The 25,953-nt window shown below is 45.0% G+C and overlaps 1 protein-coding gene across 5 annotated transcripts in view; it reads left to right on the top strand.

Moving 5' to 3' along the window:
* Positions 1 to 25,953, top strand: part of LOC118701491 (CBP80/20-dependent translation initiation factor-like) — a 442,809-nt gene that overhangs the window by 3,894 nt on the left and 412,962 nt on the right. The gene's annotated exons all lie outside the window — the stretch shown is intronic.

The following is a 25,953-nucleotide window of genomic DNA, read 5'->3' as shown; positions in this document are numbered from 1 at the left end:
CCACCGCAGTCCACAAGGCACCACGGATGCCTGGGGAGTGAAGCTTTGAAGAAAGCCTGCCAAAAAGCCCTGAGGCTCCCCCCTCTCCCCCTGGACCCACCTTAAAGCTTCAGCAACCATTTCTGGGCATAGAGCAGACGATCAGGGAATAGAGTATCATCATAAAATCACCCCAAGACAAGAGCTATTTCAGGAGCTCTTTGGGGCACATTTAGTATATTGCCTTACTATTTCAATGGAGCAATTGAATATTGTTAATTATTTCACTGTTTTTATGTTTTGCATAAGTATTGAGACATTTACATTACTTATACCACTGTTTAGTTTCAAATTTAACAGTGTGGTGTTCTGTTTGGGGTAACTCATAGTCTTCATCAGGTTGGGAAAAGGACAGCTCTTCCTGTCTTGAAAATCTGGAAGCATTGAGGCTTCTGGATAAGCCTTGGGATGTTCTGAAACTTCTTGGAGAAGGTACAGTTCTGCTACCTGAGTATAATTAGCATGTTACTGAATCATCCAAAATAAAGCACTACTGTAGCTAACCAATAATTTTCTGTTTGAGGCCCTGGCTATTTTATTTTTATTTTTTTATGTGTGTGTGTGTGCATATATATATATATTCATTTATAGCATAGATGCCTTGCTAGTGATCCTAAGAAAAATACATTTCCTGTTTCATTCAGACTGAAATGGGAATAACATGGGATACTCTCAAAACTTTTGTGCATTTAGCCATCAACTTTCCTGCTAAAAAGAGAGGTTTTGTTTCTTCCACATCTACTTTGCGCTGTGCCATGGTCAGGCTTCTGCAATGTCGATGTACTTCAACAGTGGCCAGGAATGGGGATGGTGTCTCTATTGTGGGTGGATTGCGAAAAATTTGTTATGGAAAGTAATGGATTTGAGATCTTTACTGTTTTGAGTTAGCTTTGGAGACTCCTTTGAGGCAGTCCATGGACCTCTGAGGCTTTAGGGACCACAGCTTGACTAGATGTGGTCTTATGCTTACTTCAGAAAAGTCACTACTCCCATCTCCTATAGAGACAATCCTTGGCCTCCTCTGTCCTCCAGGCATGTAACAGTTGTGGTACAGGAGAAGAAAAACCTTGTTTCTTAGGTGGTAGGAGAAACTGTGGTGATACAACTTAAACTTCTGCCTCTGCTATCTCTGTAGGACCAAATCCTGCCACACCTGTTGGCTAGGAGCCTGTCACAAGAGTATTTTATAATGTGCAACCATTTATTGAGGGCATCTCCTCTGTGGCCACCAGCACTGGCTCAGCTTCATCTTCTTCCTTAGCATGGTTGTGTTCACCATGCTGTTGGGTGGTGATGGAAGTCATTTGCATCTCTCAAGTGGCAAGATAGAAAGGATTATGGATGGGATGACACGTCCATGATGGGGATGTCCCTGAGATGGGGAGTGGAGCTGGGCGGCTGTGTGGTGCGCTTCATCCCTTGGTGTCATGTCATGCCTGGGTGATCTGAGGATGCATGTGGGCTTCCACAAGCTTCTAATTTCTCACCAGCAATTTTAATTTGCCTTAATGCAAAAGAAAACAACCCAACCAACCTTCCCTCTCCCTCTGGAGCTGTCCTGGCTCACTGGGACTGGTTTGTACAGCCTGTGCTGACCTGGGAAGGGTTCATCACCACTGGAGCCTGCCCCATGCTGGAGCAGAAACTACAGGGAGACACACAGCTGCCACCAGCTTTCTCAGCCACCTGTGATGGGGAACCATTAATGGGGTTCATAATTAATTCTGAAAAATGCTTTTGAACTTGCAAAATCCTGGAGGAGCTGTGTTGCTTGGCTTGTGTTCACTGGGACCTTGGGAGAAGCTTGGGAGAAGTTGGTGTTCACAACCAAGCTGTCGCCATCCCTCTGCTGCTGGTTGTGTTGGGTGATCACTGGCATGGGAGATGAGCACTTGGGTTGGCGTGGGAAGGGTGGCTTGAGAGACTGCAATATAGCGGTGTAGCATGCTGCAACAGTCCAGGTCTCTGCCATCAGGTGTGCTGTGCCACGTGGCAGGGAGGGCACCCAGTCCATCCCCAAGCTAGCACTGAGGTCTTCTGCAAATAAGTATATACAATCTCAAGTGTTTTGCATCGTTTGATTAAATCTCAGGAGTCTGTCTGCAAGCACAATCTTTTGAGCTAGAACAGAATTGCATTGTAGATAATTCAGGGGTCTTGGCCATTCCAAGCATTGAGCACCTCCTTTGTGAAGCCAAAGCTTTGCCAACTGGCCTGGAGCTGGTCACAGATGACATAACCTTGGGTGAGATCGGGGCTGGGGCAGCTGCTTTGCACAGCTGGGTTTGTCTGTGTCTGTGATTGCGAGCTGCTTCTTCTGCTACTTGGTCCATGGAGGCACTGTTTTAGGGGCACCATCTTCTGCAGAGGACTTTGAAGGGTGTTCATGTCTGTGAAAACACATCTTAGTGTTTGCTAATAGGGGATCTTGCATGAATTATCCTGGAGTATATTTTAAAGGACTTTTTTGTTCTGCAGAGAAGCGTGCACTCCAAGTAGGGCTATGGTATGATCTAGATCCTACCTGTCTTGGTCCCTCTGCGAGCCTCTCAGGAGCCCTCGGCCAGTCCTGAGTCAGCAGACACCGGGGGGGCAGCCCTGACATGGCCGACAGCGGGGAGACACTCTCCTATGCCCCGAGGGTACTGAGGGCACCTAGGCTGGTTGCCTTTGCAGCAGAAGAGACACCAGAGACATCAGTAGAAGATAAAGGGCCGACTCTTAGCAGGGGTTAATCCAAGGTTTTATTAGGAGTCCCAAAGGAGCTCCTGCACCTCAGGGGGCCTCCTGCCGAGAGCCCCGGGAGATGTGCCAAGGTTACATTTAAAGGGAGGTGGAAACCGAAAGTAGATAACATTTAACTAACCAATAAGTGACCCTAAGGGATGGATGCTGGGGGATAGACATATAGGACAGCGTATGGGGCAAGGCTTGGGGGGCTGACTCCTAGCCTCTGGCTAATCACTCGACGACTTGGACCGAAACTTCTGGATGGAGCGGATGGGATGCTGAGTGATTGACAGAGAGCCAGGGTGGGGGTTTGGGGATGATCTCATCCCGGGAGAGGGATAACACAGGTAAAGGGAGGGGGGTACAGTTTGGGATAAACCATTTGGGAAAAATATGGGGATACAAAACAAAACTACTTCAAAGTATTACAAAGTATAAAAACGCACTACAACACTACCAAGCCAGCCCAAAGCAGTAGTCTGCAAATGCTGATTTGCTTTTGGGTTCTGGCATCTCTCTCTACCACCCACCCAACCGGAAGCAGACCCCTTGGGTTGGAGGGCTCCTGGGTGCCATGTTCAACTGCAATGAAGCTAGAGGGGATTTTCATAATGTGTTGTCAAAAATACCATGTTGGATTCCTGGGCAAGAAAGGAAAAGAAAGCAGGAAGGATTGTGGTTGTGCTGTGGTTGTCAGCTGGAGTTTAATAATAGAGAAATGTTTTATGTTTAAGGTGGTCTGCTTTGCATGGTGAGAGGAGATGGGGGAAGATGCCTGTACCCACGGGAGCTGTATTCCCTTAAATCAGGGTATATTTCCAGCTGAGTAAATGCCTTGGAGACATCTTTGATTACATTTTTCTCTAGCTCAGGAAGCCAGGCTGGTGATTCTAAAACTTGCAGCAATAATTTTTAGAGCTGGAGGTTTTACAGCAGGACATGAAGGTGAGGAGTGCTTTTGAAAATTATTTATTTATTTTTCTTGCCATGTGCATATTTCATTATTGAAAAATTACTTGGAGTTTTCAGTGTCCATGGGGTCTCACCGCGATGGCTACAGATGCCTGTAAAGGAAGAGGAGGCCATGGATGGGGATGAAGAGCTTCAAGGCACTAGCTGTGACAAAGTGATGAATAGCTTTATCCAACAGTTTTTTCCCCTTCTTTTGAGATCAGCAGATTCTTGCATCCTTATGGCAGCTCTGCAATGAAATGCACGCTTCTGGAAAGCTCTTCTGGTGAACAGTGGGTATTCCATCCCTTTCTGCATCCCTGCTCTGTCCATCCCCGTGACGGCCTGGTGCAGGTAGAGGAGTGCTTTTACTTGCCTTTGCAGGTGCTCAGAGCAGCATCAGTGGTGGGCAAGACACTGTAACCCTGTGGAGCGCTTAGTTGTCAGCAGAATTGCAACATTCCTCCCTTGCCAGGATGCTTTTAACACAAAGATTCACCCCAGGGTGTTGGCCTCTCTCCTTCCCTCCTGAGTTTCAGAGCATCTGTGAAGTACACATCATCTTTCTCAGAACTGGCTCTGAAAAAGGATATTTGCATATTGTTTGTTTAATATATATTTTCATTACATTGGGTGAAAAATTTATTTACTGTTTCTGTGCTTGCTTTTTTTTTTAATTAACAGAAATGAAGCTTATGTAACTCAGAGTGGCTGCCACTTGCTATTCCTCTGGAAGCTCTTTTTAACTCAGGGACTAATTTCAGCCAAATTTGACAGAGGAGTGCATGTCTCAAAGATAAGAAATTACAGGCTGTAAGAAAGAGGGTGGAAAAGTGAAATGCAGATTTCTTCTTGCCTCCAAGGAGAGTCTGCAGCAACTGTAAGCTTAAATATCTGTCTGTGTGCAAGCAGATCAGTTAACTTAGAAGTACCTTTAGTAAATCACTACATTTTCTTTAAGGAAATAACCTAAATTGTCTTGAACATGGGGAGGAGAAGCTGGCCCCAGGGATGCTGCCAGGGAGGGTGTGATGAGATAATGCTAGATGATTTTTAAAGGTCCCTTCCAACCCAAACTATTCCATGCTGCCATGCTGTTGTCCCAGGACTTTGTGCTTGTGCATGACCACCAAGCTTGCAGTGAAAAGCTAGTGGTTGATTTCTCCCCAGTCTCCTGCCTGTACTGGTCTTCTGCAGTTCAAAACGCTTTTCCAGCCTTGAGCTTAGCCTCGCTGCATACCTGCTGGGATGGATAATCAGGTATTATATTGTTACTGCTCTTAATAATGACATTTCAAGTTCTACCACGTAGCTCACATAGAGCATTTGCATGCTGAAGACTGGATAAAATCTGTCCTCAAAAGCTTGGCTAGGCTGTGCCCAGGCTTGCTGCAGTTTCCTGTTGAGACCAAGGTCTTGACTGACTGCATCACCTGGAGGAGATGAGGCAGTAGTGCAGTGGCTTTTCAGCATCATCCATGGTCCATGAACTTGCCTTGAAACTGGAGCTGCTGTGTTTGGTGAACCTCCAGTTCCCAAAGGATCTGGGGATGATGCTCTGCCCCTCTCTGCTCCTGACAGCCTTTCCCATTACAGCTGCAGCAAGAGGCTGCCTTTTCTATCCCTTCCCCTTCTACTGTCACTATATGCACTTTCATTTTTCTTTTTTTTTTTTTAAACTGTGGATTATCTTCCTTTTTTGTCAGCTTGGAGAGTGATTTTCCTTATGTTCTTCTCTATTTAGGGCTGTGGGGGAGAAAGTGACAGCCTTTCCCATGCTCTGGTTTTCATAGTCATCTAATAAACCTCTCATTCAGCGTTATTATAAAGCAGAGCAGTAGGGCTCAGGAGCTCAGTCCCTGGGTAGGGACCGGGTGCCCGAACCTAGCTCGCTCATGCCAATGCCGCGGGGCTACCACCTAGCAAGCATGGTGATTATCAGCTCTATAGTGATTGCAAGCTCTTAGGATTTCAGCTCTGCTTGCTAGGTAGTGGTGCCCTGGGCTGGAGGCTGCAGCAGACGGAGAGAGAGGAGAAGGCGCAGGCTGTTCCACAAAGATGGCTTTATTTGGGGAGGTCCGTGAAGGGTCTCTGCTCTTCTTCTTTCTCCCCTAATGGGGTACAGTATGCTTCTTTTATAGGGTTGGAAAGGATCCAAGCTTGACCAATGGGTAAGGGGTTAACATGACATTGCCTTATAGAGTTACAGAGGTAGGTTAAGGGTGGAGGACAGGGAAACAGGAATTTTCTTTTGCTGTTTCAGCATTCCTATTGTTCATATCCTCCATGGTGCTTTTCCTAAATCTATGGGGTTTACTACAGTCATCCCTTGCTAGCTTAGCTAAGGTTTTCCTTGAGCACCTCCCATTACACTTGTTTCATTCAGCAGAAACGTGTCTTCCTCCTTACTGCACATTTCAGTAGTGAAGGGCATGGTGGGGGAGGATGAGCCATCAGCATGAGTTTTCCCTGTGCCAGGAGGATAGCAATGCAGCAAGGAGGACAATCTTCCAGACCTGTGGCAGCTACAGGTCTCCTGCTCTGCTCCTCATCCATGCATACAGACATCTGTAGAGAGACAAGTGAGTCCAGTCAAATGAAACTTTGAGGGTTGAATCTGTTGAATCTGATCCATCCAGTTTAGCCAGATGTTTCTGGAGAAGGCTTGGTAGCCTTGCAGGAGGTAGGTTCCACCCCAGAAAACTAAGTCTACTGTTTCTTGTAATAGTCATGTCAGATCACATTTCTTCTCCTTCCTTGAGTCCCTTGGTCCTTGATCTGGGCTAGCCCCTTGCAGCAGGTGGAGCATGAGTGCCTGGGGATATAATGTCTTTTCTGTCCAGTTCTGGCTGTTGTGAGACAATACAGGCCTTACAGTCAAGTTTTATTGGAAGTGCTTTAAACTTGCATCATGATAAGGTGATGGCTGATGTTGTGAAAGCTTGTAATTGAGGAGTTGTAGAAATTTAGCAGCCAAGGTGAATATTTGCATAAAGAAATAAGGTGTGCTGAGAAGTCTGAAGTTCACCAAGAAAAGCTTCAGTAAACCAACTTGGGTTTGGCTTTTTTGTGTTCATCTTTTTTTTCTTTTAAGAAATCCAATCAAATCATGAACCTGTCAGAGGCCATTAGTTTACCAGTGTGGTGGTTGTAGAGCATCCAGTGATGTAACTCTTGGATCCTTCTAACTGGATGTCAAGAGGTAGATCTGTTGGTGAGTTGTCCCTATCCCTTAATGCTTCTGACCTTTTCTACACATCTACAAATGTTACACTGAGCTTGACGGGAAGTGTAAACCAGTAAAGCCTTCATCTCCTCTTGATAGGCTAATAAGTATAAGAATATAATTTTCCACTTATTTCAGTAATTCTGTTTATCCACTTGATTACAGTAGACACATCCATCATGTGCTTCCAGCTTCTCTCTTCTCATGTCTCTTCCACATCATCCAGTGACATGAATGAAAAGCTGTAGCCTTGTTTTCGCAGCACCTACACTCAGCTGAGGCCATATTAGCTCTCTTATGAGCATCTCTGTCTATTGATTTAAGCATTAGGAGGAATGTCATCTTGGAAGCAATGGGTTTGATCAGCCAATTATTTTAACAAAAAAGCAGTGAACTTGATTAAAAGTAACATAAGAAACTGTAGCCATTGGTTTTTTAATGTGCTGGAGGGAGGTTGAAGCACATAACTAAATGAGAGCATTGGTTGGGAAGCTAATGAGAGGAGTTTGCAGGCTGAATATGAACATCATGCATGAGGTCTTCTGCAGGACCTAGGAGTATGCAAAAATATTTATGTGTATCTTAGGGGCACTGCCATTTTTTTGCTAGTGAACTGTAGTGACTGCAGGAACTTCATGGTTCCATGAAGCATGTAGAGGTACAGTTGAGCCTGTAGGATGTTCTTGTGTGAAGATTGGGTTTAAGACAATTTACAGGGCGTAGATTCCTAAATAAGTTACCTCCCCTTAGTTTTCAAGACACAAATGCAAGAAGACATTAGTGAAAAAATAACAGTTTACTAAAAAAGAAACAGCAATAGCCACTAGATACAAAGGTGCTGAGTCATGTGGCCCCCCAGGGATAAAGAAAACAAGATGGCGGCCGCTGGGGCAGTCCATGTAGCCCAGAAGACAAAGAAAAGATGGGGGAGAAGCCCCTTCTCTGGACCACCTGGCAGAGAGAGAGAACAAAGGAAAAACAACACGGCAGCCGAGTCTCTGTGGTTCCAGAACTCCCTTCCCCTCAGAAAACAAAAATAAAACCTGGAAAAAATATTTTTTTTGTTTGGAAGGAGTCAATGCTCCCAGAACGCTGGAAGAAACTTCCTGGCAGTTGCAGGGCTGACCCCCTCAGTGGCTGGAACTCATGGAGTGGGCCATCTCCCTCCCGGCACTGCGTGGCTGGACTGGGGCCAGCGGTGAGCTGCTGGCAGCGTCTGGAAACTCGTGGAGTGGTGTAACACCCCAGACACTTAAATGTAAGGGAGTAAACCAAAGTTCCTTTGCTCTGGGTAGGTGCAAGGGAGAGATACTGACCAGATATTCTCAAGAGGTAAAAATTACACAAAAAGGTTACTGGCAAAATATAGACAATCAAGGAACTTTGGCAAAAGTTTTAGTACAACATAAAACACTTATCACAGCATAGACTTAGCCCACTCAACTTAGCAACTTTTAAACCCATTTGATGTTACATTCTATGAGAAGAGATTTAGAAGCCCCTGGGATATCACTGTTGGGTTTCTCAGCTCCTCAGGAATGTTGCCACTTTCGAGCAAGGCAGCAGCGCACACATGCCTGTGTGCACTGAGAAGGCTTATTGCCAACAGATCTAATTATTATAATCTCATTCTTCCTTAGATAGTACAGGTTTCCTTGGCTGTCATGAGGCTTCCTAGGTTTCTCCAAGCTGCTGTTTTGATCTCTCATCTGTCTTTTAATAATATTATTCGTTCACTCAGGCTGGGTAAAGTCAGAGAATAAGGGTTGTAGCCAGATAGAGTGTAATACTTGTGAACTGCCTTTCCTGCTCTGATGGACATCTTACTGGGTTTGGTGGCCTCAGCCTGCCAAACCTTCCAGGCAGCCCCCTGCATGCTTTTTCTTACAACCCTGCTTTTCATTGTGACTCCTTCCTCTTTCCCCTGTCCCAACTGTACACATGCATCCTCTTTAGTGTGGAAATCATCTGGCTGCTGAAGTTAATGGGTAAAAATTGTGCATTGCCACTTTCTTCCCTGCTCTTGGATGCAGGGTTGTTGCCTATCCCATTTTTTTGTCCCCTATTTCATTTTATTGTTCCCCATCCTATTTTTGTTGTTGTTCCCTATCCTGCTTTTTGTTCCCCATCCCATTTAAAAAAAAATTGTTCACTGCCCTTCTTTTTTGTTCCCTATCTTATTTTTTCTTTCTTCTGCCCTGCCTTCCCTGCTGCGGATTCTCCCTTCCTTACCTGATCCCTTCCCTGTCCACAAGGGGTTTATTTGGCCAGAGATATAGGCCAGGTACTTGTTAAAGGTGCCAAATTCTTTTTTTCAGCAAGACAGAGATTTGCAGCATGTTAACAGGATTTAACTGGTACTTCAACATAAAAAAAAAAATAAAGTTTAGAAGAGAAAAAAACCCCACAAAACCCAGCCCAACAACCAAGTCTTGCAACCTGGTATGAGTTCCTTCCATTCATAAACTTAATTTTCTTCTTGAAAATTTTATTTGGGATTTATCCCTGTGCTATCTGAAAGCCTCTGCATTCACTGTCAGCCACAGAATAATCTGGTATAACATGGTGCTTCCTTGCAGGGATAGGGCTTATTGTTAAGCTTCCTAGTTAAACCACCTGATGGGATCAAGAGAGGTAAGCAGCACCCCGGAGGCTTGCTGGCAGAGGGTTTGAAAAACAAGTTGTTACAAAGCCATGCAACGTAGAGTCCCCAGGCAGGTGCAAGAGAGAGTCCTTTATTTCAAAAACCAGGCCTTTTTAATCAGTTAGTCCTTTATCAATTACATAGTTTTAAAACATAACAAACATAATCCAACCAACCACCATACACCATGATGTGAACATATGATGGCTATATAACTTGTTTTTCTACCTCTAATTCAGCTGAGTCACTTTCCCATAGTCCTCCTCTACTTAGCTGAAGTAGCAGGCCTGAGCCATGATTTTACAAGGGTAACAAGGCCCTTATTTTGTAAGGCTTTACCTATATGCAACATCTTCCCGACTTTGTTTTTTGTGCAAAGGGTTCATGTACCCTAATGCCAAAAAAATCTGCACCTGTAAGACCATTATCTTATTAAGACTATTACTGGTCATCTGCTGGACTCAGGATAAGATACATGGAATACAGATCACAGTCAATAAAAACCCATCAAATACAACCATGCCACTGACAGAGAATCCTGCAGCATAGGAAAACAATAAGATAGTGTCGGATGTCCCCAGGAAGTGGAAGTAAATGACTACTGTTCCAAAGCTCACATGGCTGGATTTCAGGGGCTGTGCTGTTTAGGCAGGAGGAAGTCCATTAGCTAGAAATGCTGTCTTTGACATTACTGAATATCCTTCTGGAAGCATGGAACAGGGAATAATTGAAGGATGTCAGCATGAACACAATAACATGATGGTGGGTGCAGTGGGACCTGTTGGCAGGCTGCCTCTGTAAGCCTCCAGACACAGCCATGTTCCTGGCAGTCCTACCCCTGCTCCTGCCTGGGCTATGAGGGCTGGATAGTGATTAGGTCATTTTTTTTCTCACTGGGCCTTGTCTCCTCAGAGGTGATTGATGTTTGTCCAGATGAGGTTATTACTAGCAGGATCAGAGGAGGATAATGAGAAGTAAAATAAGCCCTTAAAACACCATTTCCCCCCCAGCCCCTCCCTCCTTCCCACTGATAGCGCAGGGAGACGGCATGGGAGTTTTGGTCAGTTCATCACCGAGAGTTTTCTTCTGCTGCTCTGGAAGAGGAGTCTTTCCCCTTTGAGGCCATGGGGTCCCTCCCATGGGAAACAGTTCTCTGTGAACTTCTCCAGCATGGGTCCACTCTCACAAGCAGCAACCATACCACAACTGCTGCAGTGTGAATTCCCCCCATAGGCACAGTCCTCCCAAAACTGCTGTGGCGTGGGTCACTCTTCCACGGGGTGCAGTCATCCAAGGACAGGCTGGAAGCAGGGGCCCCTTCTCTTCACTGGGTCTTCTGGATCACAGCCTCTTCCAGGCATCAACCTGCTTTGGCATGGGCACCTCCCTCCTGGGCTGTGGCAGATCTCTGCATTCCCTGTGGACCCATGGGCCGCAGGGGGACAGCCTGCTTCACCATGGTCCTCACCACGGCCTGCTGAAGAATCTAGGCTCCAGCACCTGGAGCACCTCCTCCTCCTCCTCCTTCTTCACTGACCTTGGTGTCACCATGTTGTTTTGCCTCACATATTCTCACCTCCTCCTCTTCTCTGACTAGAAGCCCAACTTGTGATTTTGTTTTGATTTCCTTCTTAAATATGTAATCACTGAGGCATTGCCAGCCTCTCTCATTGGCCCAATTTTGGCCAGCAGCATGTCCATCTTCAGAGCCATCAGCCATTGCCTCTGCTGGACATGGTGGGAAGCTTCCAGCAGCTTCTCACAGGAGCCATCTTTGTGGCCCCCCCCCCCCCCCCCCCCGCTGTAGCATATTAAAATGAGACTCACAAGCTGAGAGCAAAATGAAATCTGTTTATTGCAGAGTTAAAACAGTACTTATACACTTAGTGTGAGAATTTTTGTTCAGTCCTTCACATGCAACCTGGTTGCAGGCCTGTAATAAATCCATCAGCCTGACAGTTTGTTAGTTTCCTCAAGGTTTGCAGGCTTCAAAGAAACAGGATGCCTTTCCTGTTCTCAGATAGCGTGTAAATCTGCTTTCTCTTGTGCTTCCCAGGAATTTTCTGCAGTGCCAGGCTTTGCTGTTTCCTTTCACCCTGCTACCAAAAACCAGGCCGTGCCAAACCAATACATGCCCATTATGAAAAGTCAGTGAATTCACACTATTACATTAACGACATATTCAGGTTCATTAATAGAGCAACAGTAACTGTCCTAAGAAGTCGAGGTAAGATTTATCCACACATGCATACATATATGACAATAAAGCAAAATAAAAGCAAGAAAGAAAGCACTAAGAGCCATAATTTGGAGTTGTTACTCATTCTTTTGTGTTACCTATGGATGATAAAACAGCAAAGATTGTTATGAATAATTATGTTAATGGACTGATGTAGAATAGTTATACCCATAGAATTTTCAATAAAATTAATGATCTTATAAACTGCATCTTCACATATTTTTACACAACTTATTATCTTATATTCTTAAACAGTTGCTTACCAATTCTTCATTATAATTATTTCAGTTGGTTCCATCATATCTCTATAACAAAAGAACTGTATCTTGTAATTTAAATGATCAGATTTCAACATAAGCTTAACATCATTCAAACTCAATGTCACTCATCTCTATAACAAAAAAAATGTATCTTGTAATTTAAACAAGCATATTTCAACAGAACTTAAACCTAACTTCACTGAAACTTAATGTCACTTAAACGTAACAGAAAGTACACCTAACAGAACTTAGTTAACATTACTGAAACTGAACAGAAATTAATCTTAATAGAATTTAAACTTAACAGAACTTAAACTTGACAGAAATTAAACTTCACAGAACTTAACCTCAACAGAACTTAAATTTACCAGAACCTAAACTTAGCAGAATTCAAATGCAACAGAACTTCAAATTAACAGAATGTAAACCTAACATCACTAAATTTAACAACACTTAAGCTTAACAGAACTTAACATCACTTAACACAACTTAAACTTACCATCACTTAAATTTAACAAAACTAAAGTCAGAGTTGAGTGTTCCTTTAAAAGTTTCAGATACAACAGAATTTAACTCATTTTGACTCCATCGTTACAAGAAAGGTACCGAAAATTTGTCATACAGCAGTTAAACATCAATGAACAATATACAGGCAAACAACTGATTCGTAAATGAAATACCAGCAACATGGATTTACTGGAGAGATTATAAAGGTGTGGCAAATACATTGTGATTTTATATAACTTAGTTTTGGGAATAGCTCATGGTAAATGTAAATATTATTGAAAATACCCATTCACAGTCAGGACTTTTCTGGTGTAAGCATAACTTTGCCAGGGTATTTTAAAGTGCAGCTTTACTCAGAAAAATGACAACAGTGTGTATCTTGGCAAATTGCACTTCAAACCTGCTCAGTTCACAGATGGTAAGACAGATTTTCAAGATTTCCTGTACAATAGATTTGAGTTGGGACTATTAAAGGTAATGGGATATAAATATTTAAAGCTAAACCAGCAAGGACCTAGTTATATAATACTGCCATGAGTTTTGCACATGTAACTCAGTTAGGTCAGTGGGTGTGTAAGATTGACACTTGTATATAAACAGCTACAAAGTCATGGTGTCAGATGATTCTAAAGGAGTGAGCTACTGTTTACAGCACTTGTGGTCCATCAATGTACTTACACTGTTTTGATGTCAAGTCCAATTTCAATTTATATGTGACAACGAAGAATAACTACACTTGAATCACTAAGTAGCTGTACCTATCCGAAATGCTGTCATAAGTTTCTTCATGGCGAGAGAGTCACAATAAAATTACCTTATCAAAGCTGTGAAAAAGACGAGCAAACAGGGAAAGCTGGCACAATTCTCTCTGCTTTTACAGTGGAGAGGTGTGAGCTAATTATATCTTATTCTCAAATAGCTGCTGCAGATAAAGCTCAGGGTTTGCCTTCAAGTGAGCAAAGGAATGCCTGATTTACAAGTGGCATGGGCCTCCTCTAGCTAATTGCTCCCTGCAGGTAAATCATGCAATGTTTTGACATCAGGCTTGAAAGTTAATTGCTGTGATGTAATATTTTGTTCCATTAATATCCACTCAAAGTATTTCCAAGGAGGGATCTATGGAATTTTCTAAGGGACCACAATATCTTACAAGTATGAATCTTGCTATCCACAAACTAAAACATTATCTACATAGTAATAAATGGTGCTCTCAGGGTACCAACTTACAAATATTTTTTCAGGTATACAAGTTTCTAATTTTTGTGGTAACAGCTAACTGAGCAAAGAATCAATATTAATTCAGTGCAATCAGACTTTTTAATCAAAATTCCTGAAAAAGCAGTATACATACCACATGGCAAGTTTTACCAATTGTGCAATATATCAGCATTTCTGTTGAAGAATTTAGACCTTGCTATGCTGCCGGTATGCAGGAAGACTCTACATTCACACAGCTAGCCTTTAATCTCTCCAATAAACAGTCCTGTCAAAATACGCAGCTCACTGAAACTACAAGGTTAGTTTTAACCAAGTTCCGGTAATGATGTCACAAATATCATGAGGATAGCCCATCTGCATTCTGGGGTTTGAGTACACAGCATCACCTGCTAACTGAACTAGAATCTCTCCTGTACCAATTTCCACAATTTTCTGATAACAGAGTAGCCTAAGATCTCTGTGTTTCAATGCGTCTTCTCAGCATTCTGACAGCGATTTGCTGTAGCTTTAGCACTCCGTGTAGGCCATAAATTCGCCGTGAGCGGTGATTTATGGTTCCGCGTTCGGGGGGGGGGGGGGGGGGGGTGCGGTGGGCCGAGCCAGGGTAGCTATCAAAGTAACAGCTCTCGGAGTCGGCTGGTATGCCGCGAGCTGGTGGCTCAGACGGAGGCTCCCGAGGGGGTGGGGGACCTGTAAGGTTTGGGAGGGTGACTGTGCCCGAGGGGCCAACTGAGGCCAAGAAGCCAACCGTAGCCAGGGGGCTTCAAAAAGCCAGGGGACGACTGTGCCCAGGGGGCCGAAGGAGGACGAGGGGGCTGCCCCTAGCGGAGCAGCCACGGGGGGCAGCTGGTGAGGGAGCCGCTGCGGGGGGAGCTGGCAGCCAAGAAGCCGCTTGCATGGAAGGCACTCTGCAGAGCGGCCTGTAGAGCGGCCGCAGCAGGGAGGGAGCGTTCTGCTCTGGGGGGAGCTCCGGGGCGGCTTCGTTAATGCTCGCAACAGCGCGCGCTGAAGAGTGATTTGTTCCTTGGATCCGTGCCCTGGATCCGTGCCTGGGTTCGTTATTAGTATCTTTCCTAGCAGTCCCTGCCTCAGCTGCACACAGGAGTTTTTAACATCAAGGACTCTCTTATTTAGGAAAGAGTTACAGGGTTCTTTAACCCGTAATAAAAGTTGCTCCATGTGGAGAATGTGCTGCTATATCTTTGAGCTGCACCGACACTACCAGGACACCTCCCCAGTCCCAGGATACTCACAGTCCTGTGGTTCTTCATCCAGCGAACACCACTGACCTAACCTTATTGGCTGTGCCAGCATCTTGCTCTCTGTCACACTGTGGTTTGCAAAGAAAGTTCCCTGTCTTTGTAGCAGGGTCTGAGCTCTGCTCTCTGCTTGCAGTCTGAGGGTCTGCCTTGCCGAGTTGCAGTCCATCTCTTCATTGCAATCTACTATCCCGGTGTTCTGGGTCTGCGGGTCTTTGTTGTTGGCCGCAGTCCTCCTCACCGTAATCTTATCTCCTATCGTTCGTGCACCAGATGTTAAGATGCCGTGTAATGCAGAGTCCCCAGGCAGGTGCAAGAGAGAGCCCTTAATTGCAAAAAAACAGGCCTTTTTAAGCAGTTAGGCCTTTATCTGTCTCTATAGAGTGCGACACAGTACAATAATACACAACTCCATCAGAAGGGTGAAAGAGAGAGATTTTATTAAACCAATGTAGTTTTTATAGTTCTTCCAGATATTGACACACATCTAACACATATACAGTGCCCATTGGCCTTAAAAGAGAAACAAAGTTCTCAGTAGACAACCAGAGAGCCACGTCACTCGGCCAGCCAGCTAGAGTCCATATCTCCCAACTTTCTCTCCTTCCTCTGGTCTCCAGGGTAACGACCTTGGCATTCCTTCAGGAGAGATATAGGGCTTCTCCTTATCTTCAGGAGGCCCTTGCTAGCTCACAGGGACAGCACAGAATGTCTTTCCCACATTTATCAGTTATATAGTCTTAAAACATAACAAACATAATCCAACCAACCACCAATACACCACAATGTGAACATGTGATGGTTATATAACTTGTTTTTCTACCTCTAATTCAGCTGAGTCACTTTCCCATAGCCCTTTTATACTTTAGCCTGAGCCATGATTTTACAAGGGTAACAAGGCCCTTATTTTGTTAGGCTTTACCTATATGCAACAAGTCAGCAGCATTATCCCAAAAACATTTGGGTTTTTATCCCCTTGTCATGTACAAGATCCAGTTTGACCTGAAAAGGAGCAGGAGAGATGTAGTAGGGCATCTGAGTGTCAGCAAGGCTTCATCTGCACTGGAGTTTTTGCAGCTCTGAGTGTTATCTTGTGTGATGCCTGATTGTCTCCAGAGAGTAAATATTTTCTCCTGGGGCAGAGCAGCCCGTGGAGGAGCTGGGAGCAAGCCAAAGCAGAGGCATTACTGTAAGGATAAAGCCCAAAATGCTGTGTGTGGGGTTGTGCCCCACATCATGCCTTGCCTCTAAAACTGGGGCTGCAGCAGTGTCCCCTCTCTTTGGGGAAATGTTGGTTCCCATTTTCCTTATTTCAAAGAATCACAGAATCATTGAGGTTGGAAAAGACCTCTAAGATTTCCCTCATTTAAAAAAAACCCCATATATATATATATATATATGTGACCTTCCCTGAGGTTCCTATGACTTTCTAATATATATGTGGATCACAGTAGCACTTTAAATTACATCTGTCCTGGAGCACTGCTGCATCCTTTGGGTGGGTATCCCAAGTTATTCTCAGGTATTCTGAATACTCCTCAACTTCAGCCCATAGAATAAATAATTGATGCTAATTGTATTTTTTATCCAGTTAATTAGTCTGTAGAAAAATTTTGGTAGTGAAAATAGTTTTGGAGGATAAGATAATTTTTAGCTGGGATCAATGAGAATAGGTATTTTTACTTTGTTAAAACAGGAACCAAAATAATGTCAAGTCCTATTTAAATCCAAAATGAAATCTGTCTTTTAATATTTTACACCATAATGGAGAGATGTGGAAATTTAGGGTATGTCAACATAAATTAAAAGTAAAAATCCTTTGTTTAAAAATACCAGTCCTTAAAATAAACCATGAAAGAACTTCTTCTAGTATTTTCTTCCCAGTGTTTTAGCTTCAGTGACTTGACCAAAACTATTTAAAATTCACCAAGACAAAAGTAGGCTGTTAGCAAACAAGTGGTTTTTAAAAATTATTTGATGGGTTCAGCCTTTTACTTCTGCAAAGGTGGATTGACTGTGACAGGGGAAACTTGACCCTCATCCCACACTGGAGGAGGGAACACATGGGGCTTGAGTGCTAGATGTCACCTCTGGTTCCTCATAGTGAAAGGCATTGGGCTTCTCTGGACATTGTGGACATGTGGGGATACTCACCAGCAGCAGGGTGTCCCTGTGGACTGGGGGTCATTAGCATGCACAAAAGTTCTTCCAGGGCTCTCCAGGAGGGAGAAGCCCTGAAGAAGGTAAAACACTGGCACAGGTTGCCCATAGAGGTTGTGGATGCCCCATCCCTGGAAACATTCAAGGTGAGGTTGGATGGGGCTCTGAGCAACCTGATCTAGTTGAAGATGTCCCTGCTCATTGCAGGGGGTTGGACTAGATGACCTTTTAAGGTCCTTCCAACCCCAACACATCTATGGTTCTATGAAAGCACTAGAAGGAGTGGGGAAAGCTTGTCCCAAGCTCCAGCATTCTGTGTTTATGTTGGCATTCTTGGCATCTTCCTCTGAAGTCTTCAAGTGCTGCAGTAACTCAGGGCTAGGTACAAAGTTTATTTTCTTAATCATTCATATGGTATAATTTATTCCAGAAGTGTCTTTTTCAGTCCCTTGTTAAGCTCAGCTACTAAATTGCTGGGTCATAAAGATTCCTCAGATGACCTCATCTGACCCGCACTGTACAGGCATACAAGAGCCAGCAACAGAGTGGGCTTCTATCTGCAAGGCCCTTTGATGTGAGGTACCGTCTGGGTATATAGTGTTATACAGTCTCTTGATTAAACAAATTCACATCTCTTTTCTTTCCTTTTTTTCCCCCCAAAGCTATATAGTTTGAGCTCTTTATTTGCATCTTTGAATTCAGAGGTACGTCAATAGCAGTTGTCCTGCTATGATGTTTTTGCTGAAACTGCTAATGTTGCTCCCATTTGTTGCAATTATAGTCCTCTTCTCATGTTGTCATTATGACTACCTTTCACAGAATCACAGAATATGCTGACTTGGAAGGTACCCGCAAGTATCAAGTCCAGCTCCCGGCCCTGCACAGGACCATCCCCAAGAGTCACACCATATCCCTGAGAGTATTGTCCAAATACTTCTTGAACTCTGTCAGGCTTGGTGCTGTGACTACTCCAGTGAGCCTGTTCCAGTGCCCAACCACCTTCTGGGTGAAGAACCTTTTTCTAACATCCAGCCTAAACCTCCCCTGACACAACTTCAAGCCATTCCTTCAGGTCCTGTCACTGGTGAACCAGAGAGAAGAGATCAGTGTCTGCCCCTCCTCTTCCCCTCACAAGGAAGTTGTAGACTGTAATGAGGTCTCCCCTCAGTCTCCTATTCTCTAGGCTGAACAGACTGAGTTGTTTGACCCTGGCTAAGTGCCGGATACCCATTAAGCCACTCTACCACTCCCCTTCTCAGTGGGACAGGGAAGAGAAAATAAGATGGAAAACAACTCGTAGGTTGAGATAAGGCAGTTTGCTAAAGCAAAAAAAAAAAAAAAAAAAGGTGAAAGTTTGTGCACATAAGCAAAGGGAAAAAGTTAATCTCTACTTCCTATCAGCAAGCGATATTCAGACACTTCCCAGGAAGCAGGGCTTTAGCACATGTAGCAGTTGCTCTGGAAGGCAAACATTGTAGTATAATGAATCCTCTCTCCCTCTTCTCTCCCTTAGCTTTTATATCTGAGCTGATGTCATATGGTATGGAATATCCCTTTAGTTAATTTGGGTCAGCTGGCCTGGTTGTGTCCCCTCCCAAGATCTTGCCTGCTCTCAGCCCCCTTGATGGGGGAAGGAATGTTAGAGAGACAGCGCTGCTCAGCAGTACCCGAAACACTTGTGTATTATCAACACCCTTCCAGCTCTCAATGCAAAGCACAGCACTGTGAGGGCTGCTTAGGGTAAATGAACTCTATCTCAGCCAGACCCAATACAGCTCCTCATACGGCTTCCCCTCAAGGCCCTTCACCATCTTCGTTGCCATCCTTTGGACACTCTATAATAGTCTAATATCTTTCTGTGTTGGTTTTGCATGGCCTGGTTTTTGGTAGCAGGGGGGCCACAGAGGTGGCTTCTGTGAGAAGCTGCTAGAAGCTTTCACCATGTCTGGCATAGCCAATCCCTGATGGCTCTGAAGATGGACATGCCACTAGCCAAAGCTGGGCCAATGAGAGAGGCTGGTAGGGCCTCTGTGATAACATATTGTCATGGTTAGACACTGGCACAATGCCAGTGCCCCCATGAAGATACCTTCTCCCTGGTTTCTGCTGTGAGATGTGACCAGGAATAAGCAAAGCAGGCTCCTACTTAGGGAAAAAGAACCAGAACTTTATTAACTACTCTACAACTACAGATAAAAAGGAACACACACACAGGGAAAATGAAAACCTCACAAATGCATTTCCTCCTCCCCCCACCAAATTTCCAACCCAATACATTTGTTCCTCAAATCACCAACTCTCAGTCCAGCAGCACCTTTTAGACAATCAATCCTCAGTTCATCAAGAGGAGAGGAGTCCTTCTTGTACCATGGGCTTCCCCTGGAAACACAGTCGAAGCCTCGTGTGTTTCTGTGTCACTCGTGGCACCGCCCGGAGTACATCTGCCATTGTGACTTCTTCCTTTTCATGTCCAGTGCTCTCACCACTGAACACAGACCAGAGCTGCTTCTAGGGTTGTCTTTTAAGAATGCTCTGTCCCGATCCAAAAAAGGCACAGTCTCTCCTTTGGGACACCTGTCCCCACAATCTCTCCTTTGGGACACCTGTCCCCCCCATATTTTCACCCCCTGGGGCCGAGGGGCATCAACACTGAACCCTCTTGGTTCCGAGGCCATTGCCTCCCCCTAGAATGCAGTCTCTGTGTCACAAGGAACATGGGTCTGTCCATGGCTATACAAAAAGAGTCCAGCAAAAGCTACTCCATCATCTCTTCCCACTAGGATTCTTCTCTACTCTTCTACTATCTCTCGCTCGCCCAGACCTCTCTCACACTGGCCCATTTCCTTCCTCATCTTCCACTCTATCTTCTAGGAAAGGTCAATGTTCTGTAAAGTTCTCATTCTCCAAAAAGGGGTTAAAAGCTCCTACAAGCGGCCGGCTGAACCCCCCCCTCTTCTCCGTCCCAGCCGTGCTGCCGGCGCAGGCCCATGTTTATCAAGCTTCAAGGTTACAGTCTCAGGCAGCGGCTCTCTCTTTCTCTCTCTCTCTGTGTCTCTCGGGGGGGCTGCCCGATGGCTCCCGGTGTCTCTCTCTCTCTCTCTTCCACCCTTCCACCCCCGGGCTCAGGCCTACCTCTCTCGGCCTCATGGCTTTTCCCCTCCCCCTGCCCAGCCAGCAGCTGGGCCGGGGGAGAGACCCGAACTCTTTCCCGCCGGAAACCCAAGAGAGCCTCCCAGGGGAGAGCTCTGCTTTTAACCCCGTGTTCTCAGAGGCGTGTCCATGTCCCAATGGCCAGGTTAAATGCCAATATTAAAGTCTGAATATCCATTGGCCAAAAACACAGCATCCCAAAAAACACATTTCCTGTCAAACCACCACACATATTTAAGAAGAAAATCAAAACAAAGTGGGGCATGCACAGTTTTTTTTTCTAGTCGTGTGATGGGGTGTTCCTAAGCTTGAGACATAAGACAGTCACGTGTGTTTCCTCAGACAAACAGATTCCTTTATTGTCCCCGACACCCTTTTATAGACAATTCAAAACTCCTGGTGCTTCACAGGCATTGGTCTAAACTCTACGCCCCACAGACTCTTAACCAGTCAAATGCTTGTATTTTAGGAGAGCTCCCATTGGCTGTGAGCTTCTGTCAGTCAGCCCAGAAGCTGGTTCATGGAACTGAGCTGGGTTGCTTATTATAACTTGATTAATGCTAATGCTACATAGTCAGAGAAGAGGAGGAGGAGGTGAGAACATGCGAGGGAAACAACATGGAGACACAAAGGTCAGTGAAGAAGGAGGGGGAGGGGGTGCGCCAGGTGTTGGAGCCAAGCTTCCTCTGCAGGCCGTGGTGATGGCTATGGTGAAGTAGGCTGTCCCCCTACAACCCAGGGAGATCCATGGGGGATGCAGAGATCTACCCACAGCCCGTGGGAGAGGTGCTAACACTGGAGTGGGTGGATGCCTGGAGGAGGTTGTGGTCCAGTGGAAGACCCGGTGGAGAGATGGAGCCCCTGCTTCCAGGCTGGAGTAGCCTGTCCTTGGCAGACTGCACCCCATAGATGACTGACCCATGCTGCAGCAGTTTTGGGAGGACTGTCTGCCCATGGGAGGAACTCATGGCAGTTTTGGGAGGACTGCTGCTCGTGAGAGTGGATCCACACAGAAGTTGTTCATGGAGAACTGTTGTGGTATTCACATATTCTTTGAACAGAGAGATTTAATTCTCTCCCAGGATTTTTTCTGAGAAGCTGTGAGAAATCTCAGAGAAAGAAGAAAAACAATTTTATCTTCACTTGCTGCACTTGTTTTTTGGCACATGTGGAATGTGTTATGGAGATTGGTTACTGAAGAGGGATTTCTTAATTGGACACTGGTGATGGGTGTTTTGATTGATTGACCAATTAGGTCAAAGCTGTGTCGTGACTGTCTGAAAGGGTCACGGGTTTTTAGTTTAGTATAGTATAGTATGGTATGTAGTATAATAGAGTATAGCTTAATAAAGCTTTTGTTCATCCTTCTGAATCATGGAGTCAATGCATGTTACTCCCACGTCAGGGGGTCTCTGCTACAATAAACTGTCTCCTGTGGGAAGGGACCCCACGGTATAGCAGGGGAAGGCCTCCTCTCCCTAAGCAGCGGAAGAAAACCTTGGGTGACGAACTGATCAAAACCCCTGCACCATCTCCCTGAGCTGTTGGTGGGAAGGAGGAAGATATTACGTGGGGTGCCATGTGCCATGTGTTACGTGGGGTCGGTGGGTCGGAGACAGGGACAACACACACTCTCAGAGATCCATACAACAACAGCGAGTTTTACTGTTTGAACTCTTTTTATATAGGAGGTTTGAAACACCCTGGTCTAAACTGCTGATTGGTCTGATTTTCACACAGCCCAGCTTTTTGACCAGTGAGATGCCTGCAGCTTAGGATGGAACATGACTGGGTGAAGTATCTGTTTAGGTTTTAATCCAACCTATCCCTGCCTCATCTGAGGACTTGTTTTGAAGGTCTGATATGACCAAATTTATTTGGCAGCTACAGGCTAGCTGCAACTGTGACAGGAAGAGGCTGGGGGAAGAAAAGGTGTTTTTAAGGGTTTATTTTACTTCTCATTATCCTCCTCTGATTTTCTTAATAATAAATTTACTTTGTACCTTTAAGCTGAGCCTGTTTTGCCCTTGGAGTGTTTTCTTGTGGTCTTTATCTCAACTCATAGACCCTTCATTTAAACTTTTCTCTCCTCTGCCCAACTGTGGCAGGGGAGGGTGAGTGAGCAGCTTTTGAGGTTGTCTGGTGTTTGGCCAGTGTCAAACCATGACACTTTCTTACATTGTGGTGCCCAAAATTGCGCACAATGCTCAAGGCGAGGCCATGCAGTACAAAGTAGAGCAGGACAATCACCTCCCTTGACCAGCTGATGATGCTTTGCCTGATGCACCCCAGGACACAGCTGCCAGGGCACTTCTGATTCTTATTCAACTTTCCATTAATTGGGACCCCTAGGTCCCTTTCTGCAGCACTGCTTTCCAGTGTCTCATTCTCCAGTCTCAGTCCATCCAGGGTTGTCCCATCCCAGGTGCAAAATCCAGCACTTTCTCTTGTTGAACTTCATATGGTTGGTGATTGCCCCGTCCTCTAATTTGTCAATGTCTCTCTGCAGGGCATTCCTGCCTTTGAGGGAGTCAACAGCTCCTCCCGGTTTTCTATCCTCTGCAAACTTGCTTAGTATTTCTTCAAGTCCTGTGTCCAAGTCATTAATGAAAATGTTGAAGAGCACAGGGCCTAAGATGGAGTCTTGTGGAATCTCACTAGTGACAGGTTGCCAGTCTGACGTCACCCCATTCTCTGTAATCCTTTGTGCCTGAACCGTGAGCCAGTTGCTCATCCATCACATTGTGTTTATCCAGCTGTGTGCTGGACATTTTGTCCAGAAGGATACTGTGAGAGGCAGTATCAAAAGCATTACTGAAATCCAAAAAGATTACATCAACAGGCTTCCCTTGATCAACTACATGGGTTACCTTGTAATAAAAGGAAATCAGGTTTGATAAGCAGGACTTCCCTCTCATGAAACCGTGCTGGCTGTGACCAATGACTGTGTTGACTTTCGTGTGTTTTTCAATACCTCCTAGTATAATCGTGTCAATAACTTTACCAGGCACTGAAGTGAAACTGACAGGCCTGTAATTTCCAGGGTCCTCCTTCTTGCCCTTCTTCAAAATCGGGACAACGTTCACTAGCTTCCAGTCAGCTGGGATCTTTCCAGATTCCCAAGACTGCTCAAAGATCATTGAGAGAGGTTTTGCAATGACATTAGCCAGCTCTTTGACTATTCTCAGATGAATCCCATCAGGCCACATAGATTTGTAGGGATCCAGCTGGAGCAGCAGATTCCACACAATTTCAGGTTTGACTGGGAGTTGACCATTCTTGCAGTCATGGTCCTCCAGCTCTGGGCACTGAGACCCCCTTGGTCCATCATCTGTGTTCAAGACAGAGGCAAAGAATGCATTAAACACCTATGTCTTGTCTCTGTCCCTGTTTGTGAGGTGACCATCCTCCTCCTGTAATGGGCTGATGGTTTTTTTACACTGCATTTTGCCATTAATTAATTTGAAAAAACTCTTTTTATTGCCCCCCACAGTTCTTGCACCTTCAACTCCAGTTGGGTTTTGGCCACACAAATTTTCTCCCAACAGTGGTGAGCAGCATTTCTGTATTCTTCCCATGTCACATGACCTTTCTTCCACTGGGTATACACCTTCCATTTTTGCCTTATTTCTGAGAGAAGGACCCTGTTCAGCCAAGCCAGCCTTCTGCCTCACCTGCTTGACTTCTGACATTTGGGAATTGCCTGATCCTGGGCCCGTAGGAGGTGATGTTTAAAAAGTGACCAGCATTGATGGACCCCAGCACCCGCAAAAACATTTTCCCAGGGGACCTTACCTACTAATTCCCTGAACAGCCTGAAGTGTGCTCTCCTCATTTCTGGGGGTGAGGTTTTGTGGGCACTTTTCCTTCTGTCAGCAGAGGTTTTAGACTCAATCACTTCGTGGTCGCTGTGGCCAAAACAGCTGCCAATCTCCACTCTGTTGACAATCAGTAGATCAAGGAGGTCATCTTTCCAAGTCAGCTCCCTTAGGACCTGTTCCATAAAGTTGTCATCCAGGTTTTTTAGGAACCTTCTGGCCCAGGTTTTACCAGCTGTGTGATGCTACCAGTTAACTTCTGGCAATCTGAAGTCCTCCCTAAGGACAAGGGCAGTTTACTTGGAAGCATCCCTTAGTTCCTCAAAAAATAATTTGTCAGTGTCATTGTCCCGTCTTGGAGATCTATAGTAGACTCCCACAGTGACATCCACATTATTTGTTTGCCCCTTTATTCTTACCTAGAAGTTCTCAACTGTGCTATTGCCAACTGTGAGCTCCATACATACCCTTCTATTACATACAGTGCCACCTGTCTGCCTCTTCTGCCCTGCCTATCCCTCCTGAATAGTCTGGAACCATCCAGCAGGGCACTCCAGTCACAGGACTCATCCCACCAGGTTTCACTTATGCCAATGATGTCAAATCTCTGGGACTGGGCCAAAGCCTCCAGCTCCTCTTGCTTGTTCCTCATGCTACATGCGTTAGTGTCAAAACATTTCGGGTGTGGTACATTGTATCCAACACCTTGTGAAGTAGATTGAGGGATCTCATTAGTGCTCCTTTCCTCAAGTTTTTGCACACCATCCCATCACTCATCACTAGCAAGCCTGGTTTTATCCCTTTCCCCCTTCCAAGCTAGTTTAAAACTCTATCAACAAGCCCCACTAGCTCTTGTGCTAGAACTCTCTTGCCCCTCTGAGATAGGCGCATCCTGTCAGGCGTCAGTAGACCAAGTGTTGAGTAATTCATCCCATAGTCAACAAACCCAAATTTTTTCCCCTGACACCAATCTCGGAGCTATGCATCGTCCTGATGGATGTGCCTAATCCTATCAATACTATTTGTTGTTACTGGAAGAATCGAGGAAATCACTACCTGTGCTCCTGATCCCTCTGCCAATTGTCCCAGGGCTCTGAAGTCTCTTTTGATTGTACTTGGACTTCTCTTTGTTATTTCATCACTGCCAGTTTGAACAACCAACAGCAGATAATAATCAGAAGGCCTTACCAGACTGGAGAGTTTTCCAGTGGTGTCCCTTATCTGAGCCCCTGGGAGACAGCGGACTTCTGTGAGTTGTGCCAGGTCTGTATATTGGGCCATCCGTTCCCCTTAAAAAGGAGTCTTCTATTACAATTACTCTTTTTTTCCTCCTAACAGAGGAGGTCTTGATGCAGGGTAGAGGTGGTGTTGTTTTAAGATGTCCCATGATCCCAGAAAGACCTTTACCTACCTCATCAGTTGTCCGGCCTTCTAGTTCCGGAGCCTCGTACCTGTTGAGCCATGGAGAAATAGTGATGTGTTACTCTTCAAGCCAGGTTGTATGAGCTCTCAGAGAAACCCATCACACCCAAGATAGATCAGCCACCCCAAACAGCATAAAATTAGCAGAATGGCTTCTGAGGTAGTGGTGGAAACAGAAAAAAGTTCAATAAAAGGCAAAATAACAAAGCTCTATCAGAGAAAAACCGAGCCAGGGGCAAGAGGTTCTTGCTTCTGCTAAAACACCCCACAAAAGCAGTTATTTCCTTTTTTCTCTTCCTTTTCTAGTGAATTACCTAGGCAGGACCTCTT

Source organism: Molothrus ater, chromosome W (genome assembly GCF_012460135.2).
Source record: "Molothrus ater isolate BHLD 08-10-18 breed brown headed cowbird chromosome W, BPBGC_Mater_1.1, whole genome shotgun sequence".
Taxonomy (NCBI): Eukaryota; Metazoa; Chordata; class Aves; order Passeriformes; family Icteridae; genus Molothrus; species Molothrus ater.
This window is presented reverse-complemented; position numbering and strand designations above follow the sequence as displayed.